The sequence below is a fragment of the Gouania willdenowi genome, chromosome 3 (genome assembly GCF_900634775.1).
Source record: "Gouania willdenowi chromosome 3, fGouWil2.1, whole genome shotgun sequence".
Taxonomy (NCBI): Eukaryota; Metazoa; Chordata; class Actinopteri; order Blenniiformes; family Gobiesocidae; genus Gouania; species Gouania willdenowi.
The window spans coordinates 4,633,475-4,646,909 of record NC_041046.1 but is presented as its reverse complement, the minus strand read 5'-3'; the positions used below and the strand labels follow the sequence as shown (position 1 = coordinate 4,646,909).

General features: G+C 36.9%; 1 protein-coding gene across 1 annotated transcript in view; it reads right to left on the bottom strand.

The window, feature by feature from the left end:
* The window catches only part of LOC114459565 (neural-cadherin-like), a 494,937-nt gene that overhangs the window by 114,245 nt on the left and 367,257 nt on the right, over positions 1–13,435 (bottom strand). The window lies entirely within an intron of this gene.

Below are 13,435 nucleotides of genomic sequence, written 5' to 3'. Positions count from 1 at the left end.
AGTCTATAGATGTTTATAACTACTTGTTATGAACAGGCAGGTGGGCGGGGCTGCTGTACTCCTATTAATGAAGGTTTCTGTGTATTTCCTCATATTCTGATCAGTTTCAATGAATAAGTTTCCATGTCTACATTAAGTCTCCTCCTCACTGTCCCACGTCTACATATCAGTCTATTTACAGATTTTTATGATGACTTTTTACTGGATCCAGACTGAGATAACGCTCCGTCTGCTCCCGTGAACCATCACCTCAGCAGAGATTACGTTGACACAATTGATTCTGTTGTTTTGCACCAAGCCTGTGTGCGCATGCACCTAATTTAGTTTGCAAACAACACATGAAATGGGTCTATATATATATATATATATAACCCCTGTATAAATCTAAATGATGGGTGATGTTGAACAGACTGAGCCTACTCTCTGGGCATAAGTCATGGGAGGGCCCGCCTTCTCCAGCTCCCCTGAGTCGTGGTAGAGGCCCAGCTCCCTTAAGTCCTAGGCCGGGGGCGTGCCGCCCTCCCAGCCCCCTTAAAGCCCCGCCCCTGTGTAGGTGTCATCAATAGAGTTGTGATTGAGCTGTGTAAGGAAACAAGCCCCTTTCAAGTTGAACTTTAACCTCAGGACCCTCTTCACGACAAGGGGAAGAGAACTGTCCCTGCATACCTGACAACCCAACCCTTTTAGTACATCTTTGAACCAAAGAACAGAAGAGCCAAAGGAAAGTTATCACTTTCACCCTCAGACCAAAGAGAACATCTGGAACCCCCTCCCTCCACAAACAGATAACCTTTAGGTTTAATGTTTGGAGTCACAGCCCTTCAAACTTTGATCTCTGACCCCATGTGGTGACAACTGTCACCTTGAACTTTTCCAGGTCTCCTTCACGGCTGTGTGGAAAAACCTTTTTCACTGTAAACTGAAAGAATCCTGTAACCACACTTAAAAGTCACAAAAGGAAACAATATTGTAATGATTCATGCAGAAATTCAAATTGCACATATTGTGGATCATATGCAGCTCATTTCCGGTCATTTCCACACCCAACAGAAAGCTATTAACCAGTTGTTGTATGCAAAAGTGTCCAAAAGGATCTTGGAACATCATGAAGGTTAGTTAAGGCATTTCCTGATGTTAACTATTAGTAAAGAAATAATAACATGATTTTTGAACAGCAATATGTTTTCAGTAAACTCACAATTACTCCTGAACTAGATGTTGTGTTGTTTTATTAGTCATGTCTGGTATTAAATTGAATGATAAATAAGGATCTTTCGAAATGTTTTGAAATATGTTGGAGTTATTAGCATGATCTAAGTTTAATCCAGGATCTTCCTTTTGTTTGTCTGCACTCATCACACCCCCCCTACAGACACGCCTCTACAGTTACATAGGATAAGCCGACAACCTTTGCTGACCAGTCACAATCATAATTTCTGATAAATTAACAAAAAACCATCCTCTAAGAGGTGTTCTCCAAAGTTACTTTAAGAATGTTTCTTAGAAAAACAGCAGTTCTTGTTCATTTTCTTTCATTCATTTCCCTTTTGTATTTCATTTTTAGTGGCGGGTCAGAAAACTCAGCCTCAGACGTGCGTTTGACGTGCACAGCAGCTGAAACACAAACTTTGGCCTGAAACTGTGACAGGCCAGAGGCCTTGGATTGGTTAAAAGGGGCGAAATCTGTTGATCGCAACAGAATCATTGGCTAGCAAACAACGACCCAGGCCCGGAGTGGCTAATCGGGACGACGGGGACAATTCCCAGTAGGCCGGTCTGATAATTAAGCATGCAACCCCAACTCTAACCCTAATCCAATAAACTAATAAAACACGTGTCTATTCACTTTGAAAACAAACAAAAACAAAACTGAATCATTATTTTTTAGAAAAAAATTATTTTCCGGTAGTGCGCATGCGCATATACAGTATATCTCAGTACGAGGTAAACTCAGTCCGTGACATCAGTGTTTACGAGCGATCATGACACTCTATTGATCACACTACCAAAGTCACTGCTGTACTGATCCTCCACTGGCAGCTGTTTCCTTTTTTTGCTGACTCATTACATCCGTGCACTCTGTCAGTTTCAGGGGTGTCCAAACTTGGTCCTGGAGGGTCGGGGGTCCAACAGGTTTTCAGTGTGTCCCTGCTCCAACACAGCTGGGTGACGCGTTAGTAAAGCTGCTTCAGGATATCAGACGTGTTGGATCAGGGACACATTGACATCCTGGTGGACCACGTTTAGACACCCCTGTTACAGACATATGAACTACAGATGCATGAGGTGTGGCCACACCCCCTCCCACCTCCACAGCCCATCAGCCTCGAATCCCTACTTAATTATGCTTAAAAAAAAAAAAAAAAAACTCTGAATAATGAATAATGAATGCATTTGATATGATTTGCTATCTTGTTTTTAATAAATGAAGCTGGTGATTAATTATAGATGTAGTTAGTGTAGTGGTCAAGTTCTAAAGATATCATGTTCATCCATTCTAGTTCTCTTATAAGTGATGCTGATATAAAATACATTTAATGAATTATGAAAAATAGAAAATGTTTTTTCTTTGCAATTAATATAGATCTGCATTACTGTTCTAAAATATGTGATTGCAAATTGTGTATTATTTTCTTTAAAATTTGAAAAACAGTCCAATTTTTTTGTTTTTTTTAGCATTTTGTCACAATGGGGGGCCCTGAGAGTTTTTTTTTCGTTTTTAAGGGGGGTACAGCAGAAAAAGTTTGTAACCACTCCCTTCATTGGTAAGTGTAGATTGTGTTATTGTTGAAAATTATGTAAAGACTAATGATGGAGATGTGCACTCATCTAGAAATAATTCTACATTATGAAACAACCCTTACCTGCACTGAAATGAAATATTTTAGAACAATCCACTTAAATACAAAGCTTTACAGAACAACATGTAAGGTTAGAAGATGATTTTTTATAATAATATGTTTTGATCTGAAGTAGGCCGCTGAGCTCCACCAGAGAACAGAACCTACAACGTTCTCTCGGGCATCGAGATATCTGAACGTTAGCATATAGTAACCTACAACACATAATCCTACAGTCACATAGAATACATCCAACATGTCTCACATCCAGGTTCATGTCATATGTTTTGTGCATCTGTCCAACCTTTGTTTGTTTTCCCCGTGAATCCTTTTATTTATGATTTTTATTGATTTCTATGATTTCTACTGAAATATGTATCCTGCATTATTATCCAATATTTTAGCCTAGATTAGTTATTTTTAGCGATTTCACTTTATTACGTATAATCATCACCGTGACTAGCTTAGAACTGCATTTTATCATGATAATTACCACATTCTTCTTACTCGTATAGAAAAGTTGGGTTTTCTCATTCAAACAAGTCCTTATGCTTGACAAGACTGTGTTGTATTTCAATAAAACTACATTTTTCCATTCAAAAGTAATAAATATATGAAAATGAGCTTGTAGTTATGTATTTAACTCATCAAGCTTCTACTTTTACAGAGAAAGAAATTTAGATTTCAGTGTCTAAAAGCATGTTTTATTAGTTGTACATATGTTAGGAGTAATTTTAGGGTTACACAAATATAACATTGCTGGGAAGTGGTTAATTGCACAAATATTATATAAATAACTCACATTTAACTCTAAATTGTTACGTGCATTAGCTAAATTGAAATTCAGAGATAGTATAATGTCCAATCTTATTCAAAATGTACTTAAATACTAATCAAAGTGCAATATATTATATTGATAATGTATTTATTGTCTCCATAAAGACAATATGACCTATAGCACTTGTATATATGTATATTTGTATCCTTTATTTATCCTTTATGTGATAAACACACACATTGGAGCAGCGATTGTCTGACTCACAATCACAATAACCTCTTGAATATTCATGTGTTTTACTGTAATGTGCAGCTTTTTGGCTAAAAACAATAACAAGTGTGTGTGGATAGCAAAAGAAGACTGTGATGGTAATAAAGCTGTGGTATGGAGTCTACAGACACGCCCACTCATGCATATTCATGTAGGCCCCAAAACAGCCTGTTTTTCGGAGCGTCATTAAAGTGACTTTTGAGAAGAAAAAACTCTGGAAAACATACGAGTTTGGGAAAATAAACCTCAAATATTATGTTGTTGAGGTTCTTAGAACAAATGGATACAGTATGAGTGAAAAATAGCATCATACTGACCCTTTAAGGATGATAGGAGGGTGAAACCAAACAATAATCACTTAGGAGTGCAGTGAACGTTCATCAGCATCAGGCAGACGTCCTACTGTTACATTTTAAAATAAATAAATAAACATCAAACACTGAGGCTACGGAAATGTTTCCTCCAATGCAGGAATGATCTCACCACCTACTGCTTCCAACAGTAGAATACCTTTGATAATTCATCCCATCTATCATTCCCTCCCTAAAAATCAATTCACACCAACTACAGAACCCTGATTACATCTTACATTTTTAAAATCTCTGCAGCTCTACAAAGTTTCCAGGAACAAACCATGAACTAGTAGGAAGAGAAAGTTTTTACTTAAAAAAAAGGCAAAAAAATATAAAAATTACAAGTACGAGCAGCTTTAAGTGGAAGCCCACGCAGTTGGTTACATGTGAAGAAAACAATGACAGGAAAACCTCGAGTAACAATTACTTTCTCTGGGTTTCTGTTGCACTCAACCAGCAGCACTGAAGGAATAAAATACTTTGTGTATTTCATTCAGGGCTTTAGTTTATAAAGAAAAATCAGTAACAACCAATAGCAAAGAGGCCAGCAGTGAATTAAGGAAACAGACTGAATGAGCTTGATTTATTAAAATATTAAACATGGGTTTAGTTTAGAACACTGAACACAATGACATATGCTTACATGAGAGCTTTAATTCCACTTTAATTCAGAATAAAAATCAAATCCTTTTTAAAAACATTAAAAATGACTTTGTAAACACCTCATTCAAAATTAAACTTAAATCTGAAGTATGTGGCTGGTTTTTTCTGATTTGAACTCCGGATTGAATAATTCCTCCCTCTTATATACGTTTATTCCGCTTTAAATTAATTTTGAACATTCTGCGCATGCTCGCTCCCTTGTCCTGTTGCGATGACACACATATTCCGCACTAACGAGCACAGAATCCTGAAGCAAGCATTGGACTGGAGCCGAGACTATTTATAGAAGATATGGATGTAATGAAATGAGTGAATGGACGGAAGCATAAACATTTGTTCGTACGACAGGACCAACATCTTATCTCATCTATAAATACGAGAAAGGTATGTGTGCGAGCATGTGTGTGTGTGTGTGTGGAGCACATATCTCCCTGACGCTGTATCTGATCGACCTGACACTTTTTTAACAGCTTGCGCATGGCTCAAAGGTGTGCATCCATTATTTCTGACTTTTTTGGTGATTACGTTTATAAACATTGATTTTCATTTTATTTTGAAATCAACGCGGGTTAGACACACACATTTTCCAACCTGTTCACACGCTCACACGCCACACCATGTATATGGCTGATGAGTGTGCACGTGTGTGAGAGTGAGCCCACGGAGGAGAGATGTGCGTGCCTTTGAATAAAGTTTGCCACAGCATATGGGACACATAGCGAGTCTTATGTTTTATAGTGCAGCCAGTCAAAACGGTCTGTTCTTTCTACGCTGTACCATCTTTAACAAGCAAATAGGAAAGGTTTTAACAACACCATAACACCTACAATAAACAGCACTAACCATAATATCTCACACACGCACACACACACACACACACACACACACACACACACACACACACACACACACACACACACACACACACACACACACACACACACACACACACACACAGGCAAACTGTGTGGAAGCTGGACTTAAAGGAGCTCATTTAAATGCTCTAGAAGAGGATCAGCTACAGAGCAGGTGACGTCTGCCCCCCTGTGTGCGCTGGGAACAACTTCACAACAAAGATCCTGGAGACACACACGGAAAAATAAAGTTTATATCAACCTCAGGCCTCACGCTTTAGGCAATAAAATTTGCAGAAATGTTGTCCCTTGTCTGTGTTTATTTTGCCTTTAATCAATTCACCTGTAATTTATCACATTACTGATTAAATACTGCAATTAATTGTAAAAGTTTAAGGAACAATTTACATTTTAAAGCCCGATTTTAGAAACTTTAACTTCCTGTAATGTCTCTGGTTAAGGAAAGACAATGAAACGACAATGTGTTCCTTCAAAAGACTTTGAGTGTCAGCATCAGCATCAGCATCAGCATCAGCATCAGCATCAGCATCAGCATCAGCATCAGCATGCCTCCCTCTGCAGCTCATACGTATTTCATCACAAGCTGCTGTCAGACAGACAGGAGTGTGTGTGTGTGTGTGTGTGTGTGTGTGTGTGTGGCTTAGGGTTGTTGAGCTGTTATTGGAGTCACCACACTGTGCATAATCAGTGTTGGGAACCTAACCTAACAATGCTGACTTTGCTGGATGTTTGTTTAACACACAGGGACAAACACACACAGAACAAATGGAGCGAAAGGAGCCACTCAACGTTCACTTCACTTTATTTTGAAATCCGGTCTTGAAGTGGAGGTCGTGCTGCTGCTCTTACATGAAACACGTTTCTATCGAAGGACTTGATTGTTCGTTTAACCGCGGGTTTGGTTCAGAATCGTTAGGTTCACGTGACTGCGTAGCGTAGCATGCTACATGATTAAATGATCTGTGGCCTTGGCTGAAGAAATGAAATATGGTAACATTTTTCAGTGAACATTTATGTTTCTCTGCCTCGATTCATTCTGAGTTAATATATAATTTCCTTTTTTCCCTTTGTGTATAAAACCTGAATCTGTCGGGATCTGAAAGGAGCAGATATTGGATGTTTTGAAATATAAAGAAGTGAAAACACAATATGGCCACAGACAGTGAATACCACATATATATGAGTGCTGTATATACAGCTGGTAGTTTCATGTGTGACACAGTGATGCTTTTAAATTAATAATATAGAGAGGAAGTTTGAAATTAAAGTGTATTTGCCGCCATCGTTTAATGCACGTGTCAAACTTAAGGCCCGGGGACCAAATCCAGCCTTTTAGACCATCTAATTTGGCCTGCAGAAGAGAAATAAAAAGACTTTTTATACATGACTGATGTCATTTTAGATCTCAAAATGTTCAAAGAGCACAATTTTCCTGAAATTATTTCACATACTTTCCCAAATTAAATGAAACTTTTATAATTTAAAATCATTTAAATTTAAAAGACAAAATCTAGCAGGGACTAAAATTTGTCACCTATTGTCTGGATATTGTTGGTGCCTTACATACTTTATACTTTATGTATCAGTTATATAGTTGTCGTGTAAAGCTCAAATTTGGAGACATTAATGTTGAAATTGCTCATTTTCACACCTAAAATCTGCGACCAACTTTTTAAAATTTTCTTAATTTACCACTATATGTTGGAGGGAAAAGTGATTTCTTTTTTAAATAAAAAAACATCTTGAAGTGTTGGTTTGACCCCAGGATTTTATCTTGTAAGGATGTTTAATGCAATTAATGCCGTTTTTATGATTGTAACATAAAGGAAAAGTGGTTTAAAATTGCTCCAATGCACAGACAATATAAATAAGTCAAAGTTGTGGAAATACAAAGTGTTACAAAGTTCAATCTATGCACTTGTTCCAACGGGACACATGTGGAGTAGTGGATTCTTTAGAATTATTTGGTGTGGTATAATAATAGGCCGACACATTACAACGTTTTTCTCCACCATAAAGCATTGTTCTCCATGGGTTTGTTACAGCAGCAGGTCAACCTTGAAACAAGTTAATTAGAGCTCTAAATATACACCCACTAATTATGCACAGTGTGGTGACTCCAATAACAGCTCAACTACCCTAAGCCACACACACACACACACACACACACACACACTAGCACCCCCCGCCCCCTCCCCCCTTTATGCTTTCAATGCTCACATTGGACATGTTTACATAGGAGCTTTAATTCCTCTTTAAAGCAGAATAAAGGTTAATTCCTCTTTAACCTGACCTTGTAAACACATGATTCCTAATGCTAATTTATTAAACTTAAATCGAAATTAAGTGGCTGGTTTATTCCGATTTTAATTCCGAATTAGATAATTCCTCTTTCTTGTAAACACCTAACTTGGTTAATTCCGCTTTAAGTTAATTCGGGTCGTTTTGAGCTTGCGAAACTTGAGGCTATGACGCGCTGGTGACAACATAATCCAAGATATTTAATAAGAGCCTTAAAAGACACAGATATAATAAAATAAGTGGATGGACACAACTTATCAACTGTTATGTAGAAAAACTATTTCAAACTAAATTCATCATCTTCATCAGTTGTTCTGTTTATTTCATGATATCTACAGATATTCTAACGATTTTACACTGATCAGTTTATATTTCTCTGGAATGTTCTGGACTAAGTGATTTTTTTATTTTAATACAAAAAACATTTGTTTTAGAAAGTTTAATAAAAATCCTGAAAAGCATGAATATATCTTAGTTAAATGTAAGTCAGTGCTTTGTGAACAATGCAATCATAATATTTTTTATTCATATTACACATTACATTAGCACTCAGTGACGGTAATAATAAACATTATTTAGTGGTTTCAGCTCAAATATTGTTATACTAATTTAGATTAATCAATATTAATGAATTACAAAGTCTCTAATTTCAAATCTCACCACTTTTAAAGTGAGTTATGACCCTGACCATAACCCATTTTAATAAGATAAGAGTTTGAAAGTTGTGACCCGCATTAAAAAAAAGAACAAATAAAAAGTGGGAATTGTGATAGCACACACACATGTTATTTTCAAACACAGTCATATCCTGGCACTCTAATAATAATAATAATAATAATAATAATAATAATAATTATTATTATTATTATTATTATTATTATTATTATTATTATTATTATTATTATAAATAGGGCAGATAGATCACCTTTATTGTATTAATCAATTAAAATTTGTATCAATAAATTTTTAAATAAAGCCACCTTAAAGGTGCAGTCTGCAACTCTTATAAAAGTGACTTTTTGTCATATTTGCTAAAGCTGTTACTATGTAAGGACAAACAGGCTCATTGAGCCCCGCCCCCTGCTACTCCTGCAGCCTTTGGCAGATTGCCAGAATGCACCACGACCGAGCAAAAAGAACCAATCAGAGCCAGGATTGTGTTTGATGGGTTGTCTGACAGCTGTTACGCACAGTCCCCGCCCCTTTCCCGGAGCTTGAGCGCCGTCTTTTTTGCAGTGTATGATCTGGAGGAGTAGAAGATGGAATTGGAATTGAAAGGTAATTACTGCTGCTTGATTTACATTATGTTTGATTTGTAATTGTTACACTAGAACTCTGTAGTGCATGTGTTGTTCACACACGCCACACACACACACACAGTGAGGAGGTGGGTTAAAAGCAAGGTCAGAGATTATGATTGGCTCAGGCCGCGTCATGTTTCATGGTAGCCAATCAGAGCCAGTGTTTTTACACATGTGCCACAGACACACACACACACACACACAGTGACTGTACAAAATATATATGAATTCATTTGTTGTTCTTTGTAAATTACAAGTTATATTTTGGCGTTCGAGTCATGTGATTTGTTCTTCTGTTGCGCAATTCTTCTTCACAATGTAAATGGTACTGCAGCAAAAAATAAGCAGATATATTTTTTATCATCAATTTTCAACATTAATCTGAAAATGGTGATTTTTAATGACACGGTTCAGCCTTACAGAGATTAAAAAAGAAGAAGAAATAAGGGCGGAGCTGCTTTGTTCTTGTAAATAAGATGTTAGATTTGATTTATTTATTTATTTTTTACAACAGTTTTACTCTGTTTTGGACTAAATGTTGGGATTCATTGGATACGGTGTCAGTTTGGACCGCGGAGTGCAAGGGAGATATGAACTAATCACAGGTAAAAATCCCAGTAAAACTCCAGAAAACAATAACCAGTAATAAATATTATCTCCCTGGTAAAGACAGTAGCTCTAACAACAGGTAAAATGATAAACTGATGATATTACAGTCTGTGAATGCAGCACAGGGGACGCACTTACTCCGCCTCTGGGTCCTAGTGCCAGCCGGTCGGTGAAGCCTGTTCTGTTTACCGAGGTCCGTGTGTGTTTAATAAGTCTGTGTGTGTTTAATAAGTCTGTGTGTGTCCTTGTGAAAGTCTACATGTTTATGTCTCTGTCCATCCACTCTTTTCATTATATCCATGTCTTTTAAGGCTTTATTACATAATGTCGGCTGTAGTCCGGGCCGCCACCATCTTGGATTATGTCGTCACCAGCGCATCATCAACACAAATCGCACTAGCACAGAATGAGTCAAATAACTGTAAAGAGGTTTTATATTAGTCTATTATCTTTTTAAAGTGGTGCTTTTTTGTGGCTTTAGACTCCAATTACATTTATGTATATAATATGTTCCCCACAATATAAACAGGTTCACAATATGATTCTTTTTTATAGTTTCTGTTCCACTGTATCCAGAATAATAATAATAATTCTCAACAAGAACAATTGATTGATTTGTCACATGACTGTTCCAGGGTTTGTTTTATTTAGTTTCACATCTACCTGTAGATCTATGTTTTTTACACTGATGACAACTTGTTTGTAGTTTTATTTCAGAAAGTTTCACTTTTACAGTTACAGTTAGAAACCTTTGTTAATTGAATATCCTAGTTACATTACAGCAACCAAATGAAACTATATCAACTAAGTGAATAAATATAAATAACCTGTTTAAAGGCTTTTTCAAATTACAAAAAATGATCTTGTGAAATCTGTGACCTGTTAAACCTGAACAACTCAAAGAATCAGAATCAAGAATCATTATTTCTTGGTAGAAATACTTTTAAACACTTGCTGTACATTCAGCTGACATAAAAATATTGTTTTCAAATATGTAGAATAATTGTGAATTTATCAGTAGCAGTAGTAGTTTTAATATTTTAATTAATTTTTTGCAGGCACCTTTTTTGTCCGTCAAATGTATTTAAAATGAACTAAAATTAAAGAGAGATGTTATTTAACTTTCGAACCTTGTCATAATTATTTTCATTTATATATTTTTTGAAATTGAAAAAAAAAAATGTTTATGGTCTTGGTCTTGGTCTCGGTTTGTCTCGGTCTTGGTCTTGACTCGGTCTCAGCTCCCGAAAGTCTTGGTCTTGTCTTGGTCTCGGTGCATTCTGGTCTCGGGCAAGTCTTGGTCTCAGATAGTGTGGTCTTGAACACAACACTAGACCTATATGTTTAATTCTATTTATCTTTTGCCCCCCTTGGTAACAATCTCAAACTCATATGCCTTTACTTGTGATATTCATTCAAATCTGGTAAAGACACCCAATAAAAACCACCATGTGATATTTGATGATTATAAACACCACATGTGCTGAACAGATGAGGAGCTTGTGGTTGACTCTATGTGAAACACAGACATAAAAAATCTAAAATAATGAAAAAGAGACAAAACTGCCACTCAGTTCTCATCGTTCGTGTTCATTATATAAAACAAAACAATATTTAACAGAATAAAGTTCAAGTGTAGTTCAAATCATATTTAATGTTTGTTGTTTTAAACTTACTTTCATCCCTCCCACGACGTGTATCAAGTGTGCAAAATATGAAATGTGTTGTTGTTCATTTGATTCCGATTTAAGACACTTTGATATCATTGACTGTATATTGTTAATATAGGCTACAAAATTTCATTTTTTAACGTTTTCTGTTGGTTGTTTCTGTGGTTTGGGATATTTTACAACGAAAAGGTGCATCTTTGCTCAACAGGTTCAGATGAACTACGGCCGAGCCCGCGGAACGTCTCCACGCCAAATAGTACATACCATGTTCCCGAGAATTCAGCCAAATGACTCGTTTCCACCAAGTAAAAAAAAATGGGGCCCCCTGGCGCCCCCGTGGCCCATACGGAGTAATGGGCCCCATTCATATATTGGTATATGTCAATGATTCAGTACCACTAACTGTCACAATATTTGACTCACAAATAAATGAGAAAACAACTTTAGTGGAAATTGCCTCAGGCCCCCATCGAATTGTGTGAGGCATAATCGTAATCTACGTTGAATTACCTTTGAAACGATATATCACACGACAATGTTCCCAGAAATTTGGAAATTCACCGGAAATGGGGGTGGGCCCCCGGGCCCTATTTTAAAAAAAAGGGCTCAGAGCGTCTCATCATATTCATTCATAGAGTATTCATACCAAACTGGATTACGAACTAACAAGAACTAACGAAGGAGTAGTCATTTGAAAAATGGGGCCTCCCGGGTCCCCTTGGCGCCCCCGTGACACGTACGGAGTAATGGGCCTCATTTATCACAAATCGGGCTACGAGGGTTGATGCGTACACGTGCATAGATTATATCTACAAAATTTCAGCCCTATCCTTTCACGAATAACAGAGGAGTAGTGATTTTAACTAGTGTACACAACGACAAGAAAAACAAGAACAAAGTGTGGGCGTTTTGAGTACGGTAGCCCCGCCCTAAAAATGGTTGAGAAACTCTAGACCACCACAAGCTTCTGTAGCGGTTCTTATATGTCCGTCTTTTTAATTGAAGTAGCTACAAAGAAGAAGAAAAAAACACTGAGTAAACAAGAGCGTCAACAGGACGTGGAGGACATGACGTAAAATCATTTCACCTCATGGAGTTCATCATGTAGAGAAAAACAAACATTATATTAGTTGTGTGGTCCGGTCTAAAAGACTAGGATGAGGATGCTGCTTTTTTTCTCATCATCATTTAATCGTGTCCAGCAGATCAAAAATAAAACATATATTTAAAAAAAAAAAGTGGGGGTCATACAGGTAATAACATGTTTTCCTCTTTTTCTCCTCACTCTTCTCTCCTCGTTCTGGAGGAAGTTTCAAAGACACTTTTTCCATCTGCATCATGTGGAAATGTTGGGTTTTCCATTGAAAACAACTATATTTTATGATGAGAGCCATGAGATGACTTTCTGTATTTGGCGCCGTATAATAAATTAGTGTATAATTAATAACTGAATTGAATCCAAGGCTTCTCTGGATGCCTCTTTGTCAGAGTGGGAACGGTGCCTGCTTTTTTAAGCCCAATATCTGTGAAGTTAGACTCTAAATCACTGCTCACATCCCCTCATAACAAGTGTTAAATGTTTCTCTAAAGTACCCTGCTGTAAGTAGAGCTGTTTTTAATCACTTCCTCCAACAGCACCGCTAAGCACTGAGGACACAGTTAAAGGAAACATTCACACTTTCAACTATTTAAACGGATGTTTAGTTCTTTGGTGCAACTGGTTGGAACAGGTTTTACCAGCCAGAGCAAAATAACTTGTTTTAAAGGTACAGTCT